The sequence below is a fragment of the Balaenoptera acutorostrata genome, chromosome 4 (genome assembly GCF_949987535.1).
Source record: "Balaenoptera acutorostrata chromosome 4, mBalAcu1.1, whole genome shotgun sequence".
NCBI lineage: Eukaryota > Metazoa > Chordata > Mammalia > Artiodactyla > Balaenopteridae > Balaenoptera > Balaenoptera acutorostrata.
In genome coordinates, this window is record NC_080067.1 from 87,656,327 (window position 1) to 87,674,242 (window position 17,916).

The window sequence follows — 17,916 nt, forward strand, 5'->3', positions numbered from 1 at the left end:
ACTGGCTTTATTTCTTTATTCATGTTCCCATGTTATCTTTTCTTGTTACTCTTAGAACATCCCTTGCCGTAACAACAAATAACATGCAAAAGGCAGCCAGATCTTGTTGGTAAGTCACAGAATCTTTTGCTTTGCAAGCAAATGTGTTATTCTTTCTAAAGATAAAGAAAAAAAAGCATAAATGACACCTGACTAAGTAACAGTTCACTAAATTTCTATGGAGATATTTATTTCTTCAGTTCTTTAAAATCGGTAGTTTTAATTGCTTGCTCAGAAATGGTAAATGTAAATAGTACTCCATAAAGTTAGAGATGCATCAGGGAAAAGAACTCAGTGGATGGTTTTTACGGCTCAGCCCTGCATGGCAGCATCTATTATCATAATGGTTGTTGAGCCCACAGAGTTCTGCCAGTCTCAGTATTAGTCGACGTGGGGAGAAAAGAAACCAGCGTGATGTCGGATGATTTACAAAATCTCCCAACACTTCTTCAAAATATGTAACAGTGTCACCATTTTGCATGAGAAAAATAACATAAAGAAAGAGTAAACCACAGCAAAATACCATTCAAGGGAGGAATCAGATTTTGAATCTAGTTGTTTAGGTTCCAAAGCCTAATTCTTTCCAGACCACCTTGCTGAAAATCATATAATTCCCCTGCTTTCATAACTAACACCCTCCCAGACGTATTGCTTTTTGCCACTAGCTTAATTAAGACATTAAAGTTTATGGTATCTTCACTTGTGAGTATTTGGAAACTATAATTTCTAAGGTGAAAATTGGTATACAAGTATCTCTGTCAGTTAGTTTCTTTTTCTTGTCTCCAAGTCAGAAAAGCCAATGAATCAACAGAGATCAGAGTTACCCATGTAAAATGGCCCCATTTAAGAATGTTACAGCATAGGTGAAAAAGCTTAGGTTTTAGAAGTAAACACAAAGGGAAATACATTCAGACATGAAGCACATTTCTGTTCAGATTATATCTATTTTGAAGATCAGTTTAACTTATTTGATCATAAACTTCTAAAGGAAATGTGATGTCAAAGTTGAATCCTTAAGCACCACAACACACATGCCTCTTAGTCCATCTCAGTGTATCACAAGGGAGGACACGTGACAGAGCCCAAAGAGATGGAAGATTTCACTCAAAGTCATAACAGCACATGTAGGTGGAAGGCATTCTTTTTCTTTTTAAGCCATTAATTTAATTAGCAGTCAGTCAGCCATTCTGTTTGAAGGGACTAAGGAAACAAAATATAAGGATTTGTTCTTGGTTCTTGAGGAGGATACACTCTTGTGGGAAGACAGACATATGGACATCCACAGTGTGACTTCATATGTACCAATTATAATCAGTGCAAACATTCTTGGATACTCCCCAGGTTTCACACACACACACAAAATTCATGTGCATGAAAGATGCTCAGTAAATATGTGTAGAATGAATGGCTGCAAGAATGTGTGGCTTCATGTATATTTCATCTGTACACTGATTTCTAAACATATCCAGACATATCTGAAAGTCTGAAGATTGTTGCTGGGTACAGTGGCACGATGACATGAAGGTTCTGGGTAATAATAGCCAGAGTTCCAGAAATAAGACTCAAGCCACGGTTTTGTTTTTTGATTTTTAACTCAGACTCTGGACCCATAAACTGCTTAACTATAGCAAATCTCAAAAATGGAGAATTTGATAGTACAACTCTTCTCTCTGCTTTATCATGTTAATTATACTTTGTAGCTCTCAGCTGAATACCCTGCAGTGTGTTGACAACTTTCTGTGCTCACTGCTTAATTTTACTGCATTTGTTATGAAATTTTCATTCCCTACTGGCAAAAAGTACCTTACATTCAGGAAGAAAAGAAACATTTACATCTTCTCTTTTTATTGCTTCAAGATTTGTTTTATTTTTAGGATACAAGCAATGATACTCACACTTTTGGCAAAACAATCCTTACACTTAAGACCAGATAGTAGAATGTGACTACATGACTGACCCAGTGCTTGCAGGGATCGGCTTACCTTTGGACACTTTCATGGAGAAGGTGGGAATTGGCTGAACTGAAAAACAACAGCAGCTTCACCTCTAGGGTTATTTCTCCTTATTTACATCCATAGAATTGTGCAATGGATCCTGAAGGGTTCAGATGAAGCTGTAATAGGAAGACATGTGCATCCAAAATTCATCTCTGTGGGTTTTTTTTTTTAATACAAAAGGATATTTAGAATGTAGAGAGCTACTAAAGAGTATGATTTTTAAAATGGAGTAGAGAAGAGAGATTATGAGGAATGGTAAAAATTAGAAATGCTTCCCCGAGAAAAAGAAAACTAGAAGAAGCCTAATCCAATTAAAATAAAGAATTGCTATGCAGAATATTCAGATCAGTTGTCCTGTGTGTCTGCTAAGAACACAGAGTCAGTTAAGCCTCACGGATGAAAAAAGGGATTGCAATAGCAAACAGACTACCAAGCGAGATATTTGAATCATCATCTTAAAAACTTCTTAAAATAAGATGGAAGTTATATTCAATTCAGGACCCAATATTTTTAATTGCATAATTATGGTTTCCCTTACTCCAAATATTGAGATTTCTAGATATGGACTCCATTTTTTTCCCTCTGTAGCAAAGATTCTTAAAGGAGTAGGAAAGAGCTGTCACCCCTGGACTTGTGTCCCCCACCCTCAGAAATGCCAGCAAGCTACCAACTGTTGAGAAAAGTGTGGCAACCAGCTTGAGCATCACTAGTATCTCCCCACCTACTACTTTCAGCCATTATTATCAATACCTATCTGAGTATCTTGATATCCCTTTCAGTTCTATGTTTCTACAATGCTATTATAAACAAGAATGTATTGATTCTCCATTTGAGATGGAAAACTAACCTGCTTTTTAAAGAAATTATTTCTATTTGTAGTAGATAAAAGAGTAAACATATGAGAGACAGTAGAGATATCTAAGGATGAACAGAAAATAAGAAAAAAGATGAATTTTAAGTTAAAGATTTGAAACAGGACTCTGAAAATAAAGAAATAAAAGAAATAAAAAGGCTTCCTAGGAGATATATTCTGAATAATGCACCATGAAAATATCTTGTGTATTCTACAGAGGTGGCATCAGAAAAATGGGCAAAGGTATGCAATGGATGTGTTGAGAAGTAATCATTGCATAGGTAGCTTAAACTATGTGGTTAAAATAGCAATTGTTTCCTCAAGATCCCTAAAGTCCAAGAGTGAGTTCAGGAACAGGTTGATCTCTGGGGGGAAAGCAGGGCCCTGTGAATAGATGAGGATGTAACGTCTGGACTGAAGAATTCTGTTCCATATTACTCCTGAGTGTGGTCTCAGTAGAAGGGAATGCGCTTTGGAAGTATAGCCTGGTCCCAAGGCTATAGTGAACCCTAGTACCAGCTTGATGTGTATCATGGGAGTTAGCAGTGAGAGTGAAATAGGAAGAGCTTGAGATTTTGTCAAGAAAGCATAGGTTTGATCTGTGACATATTGAATTTTAATATGACAGTGATAAGCTTTTATAAATGACCACTTGGGATACAGTAAGTGGGGTGGGGGACGTTGGAGGGAGGGAACGGGGAGAGAAAGCATAGGATGAGAATGATAGAGAGATAGTCAGATAAAAGGAAGCTAATTGGAACTGTGGTCACTTGAATTTTTATGATTAACTTTCATATAAGATTTATTCCTTTGTCCTTTACATAATGGTAAATTTAAGAGGGAAAATAACTATTCAGAAAGAGATGATTATTCATAGCTGTTTGATTTGACAAGTTAAAGGAGAGAATTAAAAATGAGTCTACTTTTCCAGGAATGATATCTTGAAGACTTGAATTTATATTGTGCTTTATACATTTAATGCCCTTTTATCTTCAGAACAACCCCACAGGGTAAGATCTTTAGCATAGGACCTGACACACTGTAAAACTCAGTAAAGCCTTGATACCTCAAATGGCAACCATGATGATAGATAGAGAAGCCAGACTGGGAAGGGTCTAAGAAATTAAAGAGCTAAAAATTGGTACTTTATAGACCCTCGGAAGTCACGGGAGCCTATTCTATGAATATCATCAACAAGCTGAATCCAAATGTAGATTATGGAGAAAAACCATGGGTAAGATGACTCAGAAATAGAGAAATGAGACACTCTTACCTCTAGAAGTTAAGAATGGAAACTCTTGGGACTTCCCTGGCGGTCCAGTGGTTAAGACTCTGTGCTTCCACTGCAGGGGATGCGGGTTTGATCCCTGGTCATGGAACTAAGATCCCACACGCCGCAGCTAAAACAAAACAAAACAAAACAAAACAAAAAAAAAACGAATGGAAACTCTTCTCTCCTAGAGGGAATGCAGGTTTCACGGTTGGAACCTGCAGAGTGAAAAGGAGAGATTGATTAAATGTGTTTCTCTCCACCCCAACCATCCACAGTTTATCATTTCTAGCTACTGTGATTATTTTGCATTCAGCACAAAGATGGCAATCTGGCAGGTTTGTGAGCCTTGAGACTCCAACAGATTGCGGCTGGATTCTTACTTGTTTGTCAAGGCAGCAGAGCACGCTCCCGTCAGTCAAGAGGCGTTTTCTTGCCATGTCGAAACCATTTCTACTCTGTGCCGGTGTCAGTTGCATTTCACAGATATGACTCCAAAATACTGTAACAAAAGTTACTGTTTCATTTGAAGTTGTTTGGGCAGGTGAGCTCTGCTGTTGTCAATTGTGATTCTAAATCAGTAATTTACAGGGGAACAAGCCCTTGTTGAAATATGAATGCTATTTTACTTCTAAAAAACATAAAATGCTGTGCTGTCATTTAATCAGTCTGATGACACTATCTTTTGAGTACCTACTAGACTCTGAAACCATAGTGTGTGCTTTGGGGAAATACAGAAGAAAAATGTTGTTTCATCCCTCCAAGTAATTTCTCCATTTGGGAAGGCAGAATGTATCCAAATAATTAAGGACATTTTCAACATTAACTGATTTTTATAAGACAAGAAAAAGAGTGAACACAAAATGCCAGAACATGGTTCATCCTTGAGTAAAACCGTGACTTGGTGAATTCAGGCCAAGGACATTGTGTCATGACTAAAGTTTTACTATGAAGTTTCCACAGGGTTTCCAGACACGAAGGTTGAATGTGGATAAATAAGTACATCTTCCTCTTACAATTGAATAAAACTGCATATTTTCCAAATAGTTAGTTTGGAAATTTTTCTTTGCATAAGCAAGCATGTGACTGCCAGGATGCCTGACTGAATACACCAGTTGGCATAGTGAAAAAGAGGAGAGATGTGAAAGTCCCCAGCAAAGAAGAAATCCCCTCACCTTGTTGGGGCGACAGTGCAGATGGGGCAGCTCCCCACTATGCTTCACCTCCTTCTGGAACACTGACCACCATGATTGTTGAGGGAGAGAGCATGGCCACAGTAGAGCACATGTGGGTTGCTTATGTCTGCTTCAGTTGTCCTACGGTAATTAAGTAGCATGATGGTTCTAAAAAGCAATTCATAGCTGGCATGAATATCTCTGTAATGATGTTTCAGTGTTGGGGAGTCATGAAGACAAGGGAAAGAAAAGAAGGAAAGAGAAAATGGCTGTGTTTTAGCCCCTCCTAGAGGTTGGACTAATAACCTGGACATCTTAGAATGAATCTAACCAATGCAGTAGATGTTTCTCAGCCCTGTTCACCATTCTTCTTTGTTTTCCAAAAGCACTTTTCTAACTTTCGTCCACTTACATCTTTGTTTCCTATCTTTCCTGCTTTTCATTACATCTCTTCCTTTTTCATTCTTCTTCAATCATTCCCCCTTGATGAAAACTTGAGTTTTTGAATCTTCTGAGTCTATTTTCTGAGGTCAGGATTTTAACATGGATGGTTCCCGGGAGCACGTTATCTCAAATATGAACTGGAGCCAACAGATGGGGACTCTTGGCTGAGAGGGAATGAGTATCTGGGATCCTCAGGCAAATCAATCTTACTTGGCTCTGTTTGAAAATGCCAGGACTTTGGAGAATGTTCAACTGTAATATGGTTAGCAAGTATACAGTGAAAAGTGAACCTGATGTAAGAATTCTCCCCTGAAGTTGGGACCGTGAGGGGACCATATGTGTTTGAGTGCTGTCAAGAGTCTAACACTTGTCTTCTGCATTTCCTCTTAAATGCTTTTGTGATAGGGGGTGTGTTTAATAATAATGTCTTCTATCAATATATACACTTCCCTTTAGAAAGTACCATCAGATACATGATCTCCTGTTGATTTTGATGATCACGCTCCTGCATGATAGGTAAGGTAAACATTATTATCCTTATATCATATATCATAAATACAGGGAGTTAGCCTCAGAGAAGTTAAATGGCTACGTAGGTAATATTCAGAATCGTATTCAACTGCTGTTCACTGAGCATCTAATAAGTACTGGGCAGTTTGCTACATGCTGGCACCTCTGTTATCTTTCTGTTCTTGTTCCTAACAACCCAGTGGAATTGGTGGTATTACTTGCACTGAGCTGATAAGTTTGAGAGCATGTAAGCCACTGTTGAGAATCATGCAGCTCTTAAGGAATAGAGCTGAGATTTCAGCTCAGGTAGAGTGAATCCAAGCCCACTGCACTTTATACCTTAGTGTTAAATGTAACTCTAAGCTGTCGCTCTGGTGTAATATTTGGGTCACACCGCCTCTCAAATTCTGTCCTATTCATACTGATTTCCTTTTAGATCCATGTCCTAAAATTCCTTTCTCATCATGCCAGCCAGGCAGCAGGGAACAGACATAGACATGATAATTGTGTTAAGAACAATGATAATAAAAGCTAGCATTTATTGGGCATCTACCGGGTGCACTGCGCTAAATTCTTTCTTTGCCTTAATAAAGAGACTGACTGTATTTTTGAGGCTTGGTGACTGACAGCTTTCAAGTCCCACCACTCGCCTTTACCCTTCTGACCCACATCTAGACAAGCTGGTAAGAAAGCGTAGGTGCTCTGTCCTTCGGCAAGAGCAGGTGGTTCAAACCAAGCAAGCCCTGGCCTGTGCAAGGGAACTCTCACCACAGCCCCTCTCCCTATCTGTCAGAAAACCCTAAGCCGGGCACCCCTCTGTGCTCTTTCAAGCCATTTTTGGACCTGCTTAGAAGCCTGCCCTGCTTTCTCCAGAAAGCCTCATTCTGGGAGTAATAAACCTTTTCATACTTCCTTGGTGTGTGTGTGTGGCATTCATCAGTCTTATCATCCAAATCAAATTTAGGGTTAAAGGTCCATCTTACATCTGTGGCGTCCTCAACAATACATTACCACGAATCTTGCAACCATACAGTTATTATTATCAACATCCTACAGATGAGGAATCTGGAACACAGACGCAGAACTAACTGCATTCTGTTTGTGTGTGTGTGTGTGTGTGTGTGTGCGCGCGCGCGCACGTGCATGTGTAGTGGGTGATAGAAGTTGGCTAGATGGCTAGTGGAAGAACTTGCAAAGAAATTTGTTTTTACAGGTTTAAGCAAATCCTTCTTAGCCTTCCCTGAGCAGTAGTGACTTAGAAGACTTGAAATACCACCTGACTAATGGTTGAGGTCGATAATGTTTTGTATAGTTTTATAAGGTCCTTGGTAGGTATAATGAAAGACGGGTATAATGAAAATTGATATTTCACAAGTTTCTGCCTGTTCATAATCAAATTGTGTCCTTTACATATATCAAAGCTCACCCTCAAAACAGTTTCTAGATGTGTTCCCTGAAGATATAGATTGGAAAATAAAATATTGGCTAAATTTTCTCTCCCTGCTGGTTTGGAGAAAGCTTAATTAAAATGTGTTACCTTCTAGAATCCCTCATCTGATTTCCAGAGCCTTTCTTTTCTTCTTTTCTGCCCTTCCCCTAATCCCAGAACTCTATCAGAACACTGTACTGAGCTCCGGTTGTCACTCATAACTCTGATCCCATTGTCTATCTGCCAGAAGCATGTACAGAGAGTGAGATCTCCAGGCCTAAAAAGCAGGGACAAGTTCTACTTAGTGCCAAGGTGAGGGCATCCTCTGAGTATTTTGACCCTAACAAATCAGAGGGATCTGCCATATAGAACATGGAAGACATCAGTTGTAAGAGGTGTTTCTGAGAATTTAAGCCAGAGTTCACAAAATGCTACATATTTTTCAATGTTTTTCATTAAAAACAATTCCACAGGTGTTGTGTTAAAAGATCATGAACATCTTTCTAATGTAACTTATTCTATTTTATACTATTTGCAATCTGTTGCTCTTAAAACATAACTTCATTTTCTAGACACCAATTTCATGCCAAAGTATTAAATTCCTTAGAGATGCACATTGCTTCATAATTGTCTTCTCACACAAACATCATTTGCCACAGTCAAAGGTTGTTTTTTTCCTTGAGCTTAACTATAAACAATTTATCTTCACCAGTTTTTGCATTTGTCTATGTATTTTTATTCTACATCTCATTTCCAACCTATCTTTTCTTTTTACATATTCTTAACATGTCTATTGTGAGGGAGTCTCTCTTGGGTATCTGCCCTTTGTCATGAAAGAGAGGCTCTTTATAGGAGATCGTCCTGATTTCAATGGGGTTGAAAAACAGGCCAGAATTGTATGCAGTGGATATTTGACTATAGCTGCTAAGATAGAAGACAGACAGGAAAGGTTTATTTCCTTTAATTCTGAGAAATCTGAAAATAATAGCTTCAGCTTCAAATGAACTGAAAATGGAAGTGACTGTTAAAAGCCACATTATTTAAGTAGTGCCAGAGTAAGTCATTGTACTATACTTGTAGTTGTCTACTTGTGAAATCTACAAATGATCCCCGATTTACAATGGTTCGATTTAGGATTATTTGACTTCACGGTGGTGTGAAAGTGATAAGCATTCAGTGGAAGCCATATGCGGAATTTTGAATTTTGACTTTTGCTCAGGCTGACGGTTTGCTATAGGATACTCTCTCCTGACGCTGGGCAGGGGCAGCAGCTGCAGCTCCCAGTCAGCCATGCCATTACAAGGTAAAGAACACTTACAATCATTCTGTACCCGTACAACCATTCTGTTTCTCACTTTCAATACAATATTCAGTAAAGTACATGAGATATTCAACACTTTATTATAAAATAAGGTTTGTGTTAGATGATTTTGCCCAACTATAGGCTAATGTTAAGTATTCTGAGCACCTTTAAGGTAGGGTAGGCTGGGCTAAGCTCTGATGTTCGGTAATGTAGGTGTATTCAGTGCATTTTCAACTTATGATATTTTTGATTTATGAGTATTATGGGATGTATCCCCATTCTAAGTTGAAGAAGATCTATACTGTGTTATTCAAGATCTCCATGCACTCACTTTAGGAGAACAAGCATTGTTACCTGACTGTACATATAGTAAAGTTAACAGGACATTATGTTGGAAAAGTAATGAAGAAGAGGTGAAAGAAAGTACTTGATCTTTCCACAATCAAGAAATATGTTTTGAAAAAAAAAAAAAAGAAATATGTTTTGAGTACTTACTCTTGGGAACCCCCTGGAGACGTCAGAGAACAATAAGTGATACCTGCTCATCACTTGAAAAGACCGTGGAATATTAGGTTTGGGAACAGTCCTAGGTCTTTATATCAAAGCATTTTATGTTCCTTTTTATCAAATACAAGTCAAGTGACTTCCATTAATCTACCCTCTAGACAATTGTGTGTGTGTGGCCAGGGTGGGGTGGGAGTGGGGGGGGGGTCTAGGTCCATATTCAGAGTTGAAGTCATGATATTTGTATTCATATAATACCTCTTTATTTAGTCTTTGCATAGTTAAGCAAGTCACTTAATTCCTCTGAACCACAATCTTCTCATCGTTAAAATGGGTATATTATACTCTTATCTCATAAAAGCAGGATAAGAATTGAGTGAGATAATGCTTGAGACTGTGAACTTTACACAAATGTTAATTGTTACTTTGTCCCACATTATAGACTATTAGAAATGGAATCAACTTCCTGTTATTTGGGTGGTCAGTTTTGACTGCATGCAAGTTTTTGTTTGTTGATTTGATTTGATGGTAGTGAAATGTTGTTGGAAGTGATGGTGTTTTAAAGTACGCTTCTTATGAAATTCAAGTAAGCAACTAAATTATCCATTTCTCACCCCATTTTCTGAGCTATGTTAAAAGCAGACTAGAATAAATCACAGGGACAAATACCAGGGACGAAGAAAGGGCAAATACATTCTAGACAGCAAGCTTCAACATAAACCAGAATGCACCTTCTTTATAAGGCTGTGCCAGGATTAATTAAAGCAAAATTCAATGAGCTAAAGAAGACTTTGTGCCCTGTGGATATAAACGCTAAACATCTAGCCCCAAACTATTAGTGTTTAAATTACCCTAATGATCTCAAAATTATCAAAAATTGGTGAGCTTCCAAACGTGCCATAGAGGTAACTTAGCTTTAGGATGGCAGGGGTTGGGTGGGTGGAGTGTGGCATGGAGAAAAGATATACTTATACCAACTCTCATCTCACAATGAAAACTGAAACCTTCACAAATCAAATATTTGACATTTGGAATCAAAGTGTTACAGATTGATAGCAGCTTTGCTTTGAGAGAACCAAGCATCCAAACCAAAAAATCAATTAATCAATTAATTAATTAAACTCAAAGAAGTAGATTGATATGAATTCATGGGGTATACTACAGAAAGGGACAAAAAGCATACTTTATGTGTGTCAGATAAATGTGTCTTTTTCTAGGCAAAATTTGAAATATGAAACTCCTAGGCCTCATTCCTTTATCTCTCGTAGCCTCAGGATTTTAGGTAGTCAATATATTTTTATCACCTTGTGGATGAAGCAACAGTGTCTAGAAATGTAAAGTGCCTTTTCCAAGGAGGTATTAGCTACCAAGTTACAGAACTGAGTTCTGGAATTCAAGTTTTCTTACTCTGAGTAAAGTAGTTCCTTTCTACATTGGCAGTGTTTTAAATAACAAGGAGACAACTGCTTTTCTTGACTAATTTCAGTAATAGCCTTCTCAGAAAAATAGGGGCATGTCTTCCTGGGAGATTCAAGTTTATTTACCCCAGGGGATAATGAGACATTTGCCTGGTGACCTACGTCTGTGACCTGACCAGGAATAAATGCAACCCTCTCCATGCGTAGGACTCACCCTCTGCCCAGTGATTTGGCATTCATGAAATCCACCATCAAGGGTCAAGCCCTGCTTTCAAAATGCCTGTGATTCAAGGCCCAGTGGATGACCTGTTATGACAACCCACATTCCCTGGGTAAACTGGAGACACTTTCAGAGGTTTGTAACCTTTACATAATCTCGCTCTGGAGAGACATCAGAGAAATAATTTTTTTCATTGTTAAACGTATTATACATGCAATAAATGTTTTGAATAAAAGTATTTTAAAACAACTTCTATGTATGTAACCCAGCAACTATAATTTTTTAGTATACCTCAATAGATCCTAGATAAATGTGTATGATAGGTATACATTTATGGTGGTTTTTTTTCTTTATTAAAATGTATTAGATTTACTTTTCTAATACCCTGTTTTAAGAAACTGAATGCATCATTCTGAAATTGAACTAATTTTGTTATTGAAGCAAAAAAAAATTGATTACCAAAAAAAATTATTATAAAGGAATGTGAAAATAAACAAGGAAAATAAAATGACATATAAAATGTTATCCTGTAAGAAAATGGATATCTGATTTTAATTAAGTAACTGAACAAGCAAGAAGACCTTGCCCTGTCCCATACTTGAATTTGCTAATAGACTCCCAAATCCAACTTTAGAAGTTCTAAGTTTTTATCTTCTCCTTTATTCTTTTCCTTTTTTTCAGAGTTTGTACTGACCTTCTAGAGAAGGTTATGGATGATGAATAAGACCAGCAGCCCAGTTCTGGGTAAAAAAGTAGCCTTCATATTTCTTCAAGTGACTGTTAACACAGGGAAAAGCAACAGACAGCCACCATTAACAGTGTGGCTTAAAAGTACCCTGAGTCTCTCTCACCTAAAAGGGAGATCAATTTTGTGAGGACATTTTTTCACTATTTGAACATTCTGAGCCAGTTTTCTGGGTTGGTTAGGAAGTTTTACAGAACGAGAAGCGATAGAAATAGACCAAAAGGCAGATGGGGTAAGTGGCCGGGTAGTGTAGTAAAAGGACAAGGTTTGGGGCTTTAAAGAGCTGCAACCAAATGGTGACTGCACTGCTTTCTAGCTGACTAATCTTTAGCTCACGCTTCTTAACCTCTCTGAGCCTTAGTTTCCTTATCTGTAAATAGAGCCAATAATGTTATTTTTAACTAATTATTACAGCTAAGTGATACTTGACTTAAATATTCAGTATATGTTCAATATTACTCTTCTAAGTCTAGGACTTGGTCTTCCGTATAAAACTGTAACTTTACAAATCAACGCCAACACTTACCACAGGAGAGGGAAACATCCATCCATCACTCCCTCTTTCAGAATGTGGGTGGACTAATGAAACACTCCCCGAGTATGGATTTTTGGATAACTGTTTAAATCAAAGTGATGAATATATTGACAGAGCAGTTATTTTCTTCTTTCATATGAAAAAAAGCTACACCTAGGTTTAATTATTTCTCAAACTGTTATTCTGAAAGTCACTAATTCACATGCCAGGGCAAGTCATGATCAAGAATTAGTTCCCTCTGGATGTGGGTACTTGTGGCATATCGAGGCGAGTACCACAATGTGAAGTTTCTAACACAAAACCCCCAAATTTTGAGCCCTCTTTCCAAATTGTGCTGGGAAACGTAGTCCCAAACCAAAGGCTGTTTTTCCATTTGAAAATGGCCTGGACAAACCCTCTCTGGCAAAGGTCAGACCCAAGCTTCCTGAGAAGGAGCAGACATGCTTTCTATCTCCCTGCCCTGTCTCCATCACACAGGTACCTTCCTGAAGTATCCTGCCACTTAGAATTCAGAGTAAAAGTAGTGGCTTCATAAAGAGGGCAATAAACATAAAAGATACCTGTGGGTAATAGGTTTGAAATTGCTGTGTTCCTTGGTAACGGGATATAATTACAAGTCCCCTGGATTCCACAGGTCTACGGTGCAATTATCACTCATTTCCAGGATAAAAGGGAAGGATTACAACAGTATTGCCACATTTCAGTAACATGATTAAGGGGGTCTTACCAGAAAGATATCAGTAGTTCTGCATATTTTTCTCAGTGCTCATTTCACATTGGGAGCCTCTGTATTTATAAGTCTAAAAGCACACAAATCTATGTGATTAAATTCGTGTAAGTTACAATATATCACCATTATAGTAAGGCCACTGCAGGGTGTTAAAAAAACAAAAAAAAAAGGTGGGAAAATAATGAGTGATATCACTGCACTGTAGCAGTGGGCAAGTTATCATATATTTTGGAAGTAATTAAAGACGATTGAGCGATACTTCCCAGCCTAATGAGTGATTCCGCCACAGCCTCGCAGCAGGGAGGCCCCTGTGTGTTTGCACATTTCCATAGTATTTACTGGGGTAATGAGTGTTATTGCTGTGGTGTAACAGCAGGGTGCGCTGCTCCCTGTGTTTCCCCAGTAGCTCTGTCATAATTAGAAGGCAAAATGAGATTGCTGTTTTGCTAGACACCAGTCATGATCTATTACTATATCGTCCCATAGTAATTACCAAATGACATAGTGTTATATCCCAGGGTATTTTCTTTGAGCACAACAAGGCAGATTTTTTTAAATTAATTAATTAATTAATTTTTGGCTGTTGTGGCTTAATGACATCATTTCTAATGTGGTTGTAAAATATGTAGTTGTGAAATTGTTATTGACTCGTAATCACTGACTCACATACCACGTTTGCCATTGCTTCTTCTGGGCCTTGGAAGTGGGGTTGCCATTGTGTCTGCAACGTTGTTCAAGCTTCAGAGTGCAAGCAGGAGGGAGGGGATGGCAGAAAGGAGGAGAAAATAGACCTGGCACACAAGGTCATCCTTTATACTTTACCAGTTATATTTGAATACTCTGCATCTACATGCCCCTCCTTAGATTCTAAGAATAGTGCCCGTGTATCCATCAGGAGGAGGAGGACATATAGTCAACAGAACAAAACCTCAAACTGGCCAATATTTTGTTTTGACCTTACATGCTTTAAGTACAGAGAACCGTCTCAGTTTAAAATATTTTGACTTACTGTGCACATCACTGACTAAAATATCCCATGGATTCTGATGTTTTCACTTTGGAGTCTGTCACTGTCTTACCCCTTGATTTTAATTTGGGAAAATGTGGCCCCTGTATGTGCAGAGAGGTGCTTTGCGTAGGAGGGGCGGAGTGTATGATTCTGGTCTGGCTCTACCCTTATAGAGATATCACCTGACTGTAGAGAGTGACGCTAAAGAATACGTACTCTGGAACCTGACTGCCTGAGTTCGAGTCCCAGCTTTGCCATGATGAGCAGGGGATCCATGGGTAAATGTCTTAATGTCTCTGAGCCTCAGTTTCCTTGCTTGTAAAAAGGGCGAAAAATAGTACCTGCTTCTAGGCTTATTACAAGATTTCATGAGAGGATTATGTCAAATATTTATCAAAATGCCTGTAGAGAGTAAGTTGTCATGAAGAGTTAGCTATGGTTATTGATCAACTTGTTGAGTCTTAATAGGAAAGAAAGTGTTACTCATTCTTTAAGTTTCCATCTATCTCCCCAAATCTTTGATTCAGTGACATTTTGTGTTTGTGACTGTGTCAAAAGAAAACAGAAAATAGACACACACACTCACATAAAATTAGGGCTATGTCTTAACATGAAATGTCTCATTTCCTCATTTCTCCACTTTATACACAACACAGCCAATAACTCTGAATTCTGGCAGTGGTGGAAACAAGAGAGGAAAAAACCTCAGACTGATCAAGGAGGAAGTAAGAAAAATCCATCCACCATTAACACTGGTATTTACAGCACTTCATGGGGAATTAAACTCAGAAGTGGCAGCCAAATGAGAGAAAGCCGTTCTGAGGTAAAGTCAGTGAGATATGTGAAATACTCTTCCTCTGAGAGTCTGTGTGAGGAATGTGGAGATTTCTCTCACTTTTAGGACTCCTCTAAAGAAAGGATTTTAAGTTGCACAACACTCATCTATCCACTTTCATCGAGGTACTATTTAGTTTCCCTGCAAATTTCTCCAACTTGAAATTGCTTTATACCATCAAAGATCCTAGGGCTAAAATAATTTCTCCCATTGCTACTTAGTACAGAGAGACTTAGAAAGTGAACCTCTTGACAGAGAGACCAGAACTCTAAGAATAAACTGTTGTAGTTATATTGTGGAAAATGAGAATAGGAGAGGGAACCGTGTGTATTAACAATTCTATGCAATGCTAGACCTTAAGCATTTGATGGCAACTTCACACTTGTGTAGAACTGGGGCACTTGAACGATCTGAGTTCCCTGCAATTAATGTTAAACTCCCTAAATATGGAAGCCCTAGATACTGACAGTGAACAGCATGAGAAGTGAATGTCAAGGGATCTGCTAATGACACACACTGGGTAGACCAGAAGGCTAGTAAGACCCAGACATTTTTCTCTCAAGCCACATAGTTATAGGTTTCACCAACCCATACTGTATAGGATCACAGTGTTGCATGTACAGTTGACCCTCGAAAAATGTGGGGATTTATCCGTATATAACTTACATTTGGCCCTCTGTTTCCATGGTTCTTCTCATCCGAGGATTCAATGGAGCATGGACCATGTAGTGCTAGAGTATTTACTATTGAAAAATATCCATGTATAAGTGGACCCATGCAGTTCAAACCCTTGTTGTTCAAGGGTCAACTGTATGATAACATGTACACAAATTGTTCAGTAAATCAGATGCACTTAAAATTCCAGAGAGTGGGTTCTTAGATGCAAGTTCACCCTTTTATTGTTTTTATAAGACCCCAGATAGAGAGGTAAATTGAACAGACTGAGATGATAATTGCAGACAAGGATTCTCACATGCAGAGTTGTCAGTCTTGGTGAGTGGTACCCCTGCAGAACCATTCCTCCACATGGCTTATTTCTCATCTATGTGGGCCACATGGCACATGTGGCCCTGCAGATCTATTCTGTGCTAATGCTGTGTCCTCCATCACTTCACCATGGCATGCCCGTCCATCTTTGTGAGCACAATTTTTTATTAATCAGCGAAATGTTTGGGCCTTTGAAATTGAAATGGATTTCAGTCTTCTTTATATATTAATTATTGATAAATGGAGCCTGGGAGACAAGAAATAAGCCTGGCATGATTAAAGACAGATAGTTTTTAATTTTATGTCTCTTGCAGTGACAGAGAAATTTAGTTTAATAGGAGTAATTTTTCAAAGCAGATGCAGTCATGAGGGAGGGTGTATAGAAAATGGGCAAAGCATGCTAAAAAAAGAAAGGACTTGTAGGAGACATAGGATGCGTCCATAGATTAGCTAAAAATTTCCTAGGAAGCGTTATCAAGAGATTGGGGTAGAAATTTCTTGAAAATTTTGTCTGTATGTTTGCAGATATGAACTGTAAGCCTAAAACCAGATCCTATTATATTAGTTTCAAAAGCCATACAGTACAAAAAACTATTATATATATAAAATAAGCTAAAGGTTATACTGTACAACACAGGGAATATAGCCAATATTTTATAATAACCATAAATAGAGTATAACTCTTAAAAATTACAAATCACTATATTATACACCTGTAACTTATATAATATTGTACATCAACTGTACTTCAATTTTAAAAAGGCATACATTACAATCCAATTTTGTACCTTTTACATTCTTTCAGACTCCCCTAAACTGTACTGTCTCAAACAGCCTTAATTATGTATTGTCCCAAACGTCATGGAAAAAGATCATGAGGTGTAGTAGAAAAACTATCAGGCACAAAGGATCGCTGTGTTCCAGTCTAGCTCTATCATTTATCAGCTTGCTTTGAGGCAGTCATTCAACCTAGAGTCTCAGTTTCTCCATATGGAAAATAGAAATACTGTTCCTTTCACCAGGTCCATAAGTAGTTTCTGAGGATCAGATGAAGAAATTACCATGAATGGTTTCTGAGGCTTTTCTGAGTTTAAAAAAATCTCAGATTTTCTGATAAAAAAGAAATGAATCTTTTTACGGGTCTATCAGTTACGAATTACTCCATGCCAACGTATTTCTTTTTTATTCTCCACATATATAACTAACCCAGTTCAACACCACAAATATATTTGATACTTACGATGAGGTTCCAGGGTGTATGCTGGGATCTGGAAATTTAAAAAAAAAAAAAGAAAAAAGAAAAGAAAAGAAAGAGAACCTGCACCTCTAAGGATTCCTTTTTCCTCTGATCTCATTTCTTGTTAAAGCACCTGCATTTTTATGGGCTCCTGTATAATTGACAGGACACTCCCTTCCCCGCAATTGCCAGTTTAGCACAATGAGCCCTCCACTGTTGTATTTTGAGGTGTCAGCCGGAAGGAAAAAGCATTACATTACAGTAGATAACACAGGAAGGAAGAGGGAAAGAAGAGGAGGAAGATTGGCTTTTGTTAAGAAGTAGGAGAACAGCATTAGTCTGAGGCTCTACTTCATCTGCACACTTCAGACTTGGCTGGCTGATTGATTGAGAGAAGAAGGCCCTAGACACAACCATGTCTTGCCTGTCTTAGTGATTATCTCTTAACTGGCCTTCCATATTAATCTTCCTAAACCCTTTTCATTATGTTCTTACCCTACTCAAAAGCCTTCGATGGCTCTCACTGGCACCACACTGAATCCATCTTTTTGTACTTCTTTCCTTTTTCCAATCTCTTTCCCTCTTCAATTCATTTTATGGTTGGATGTGTCTCCTATCTCAATAATGTTGCCAGCTTCCTTAGAGTGTGAAACCTGTCTTGCACAACTATTCCCCT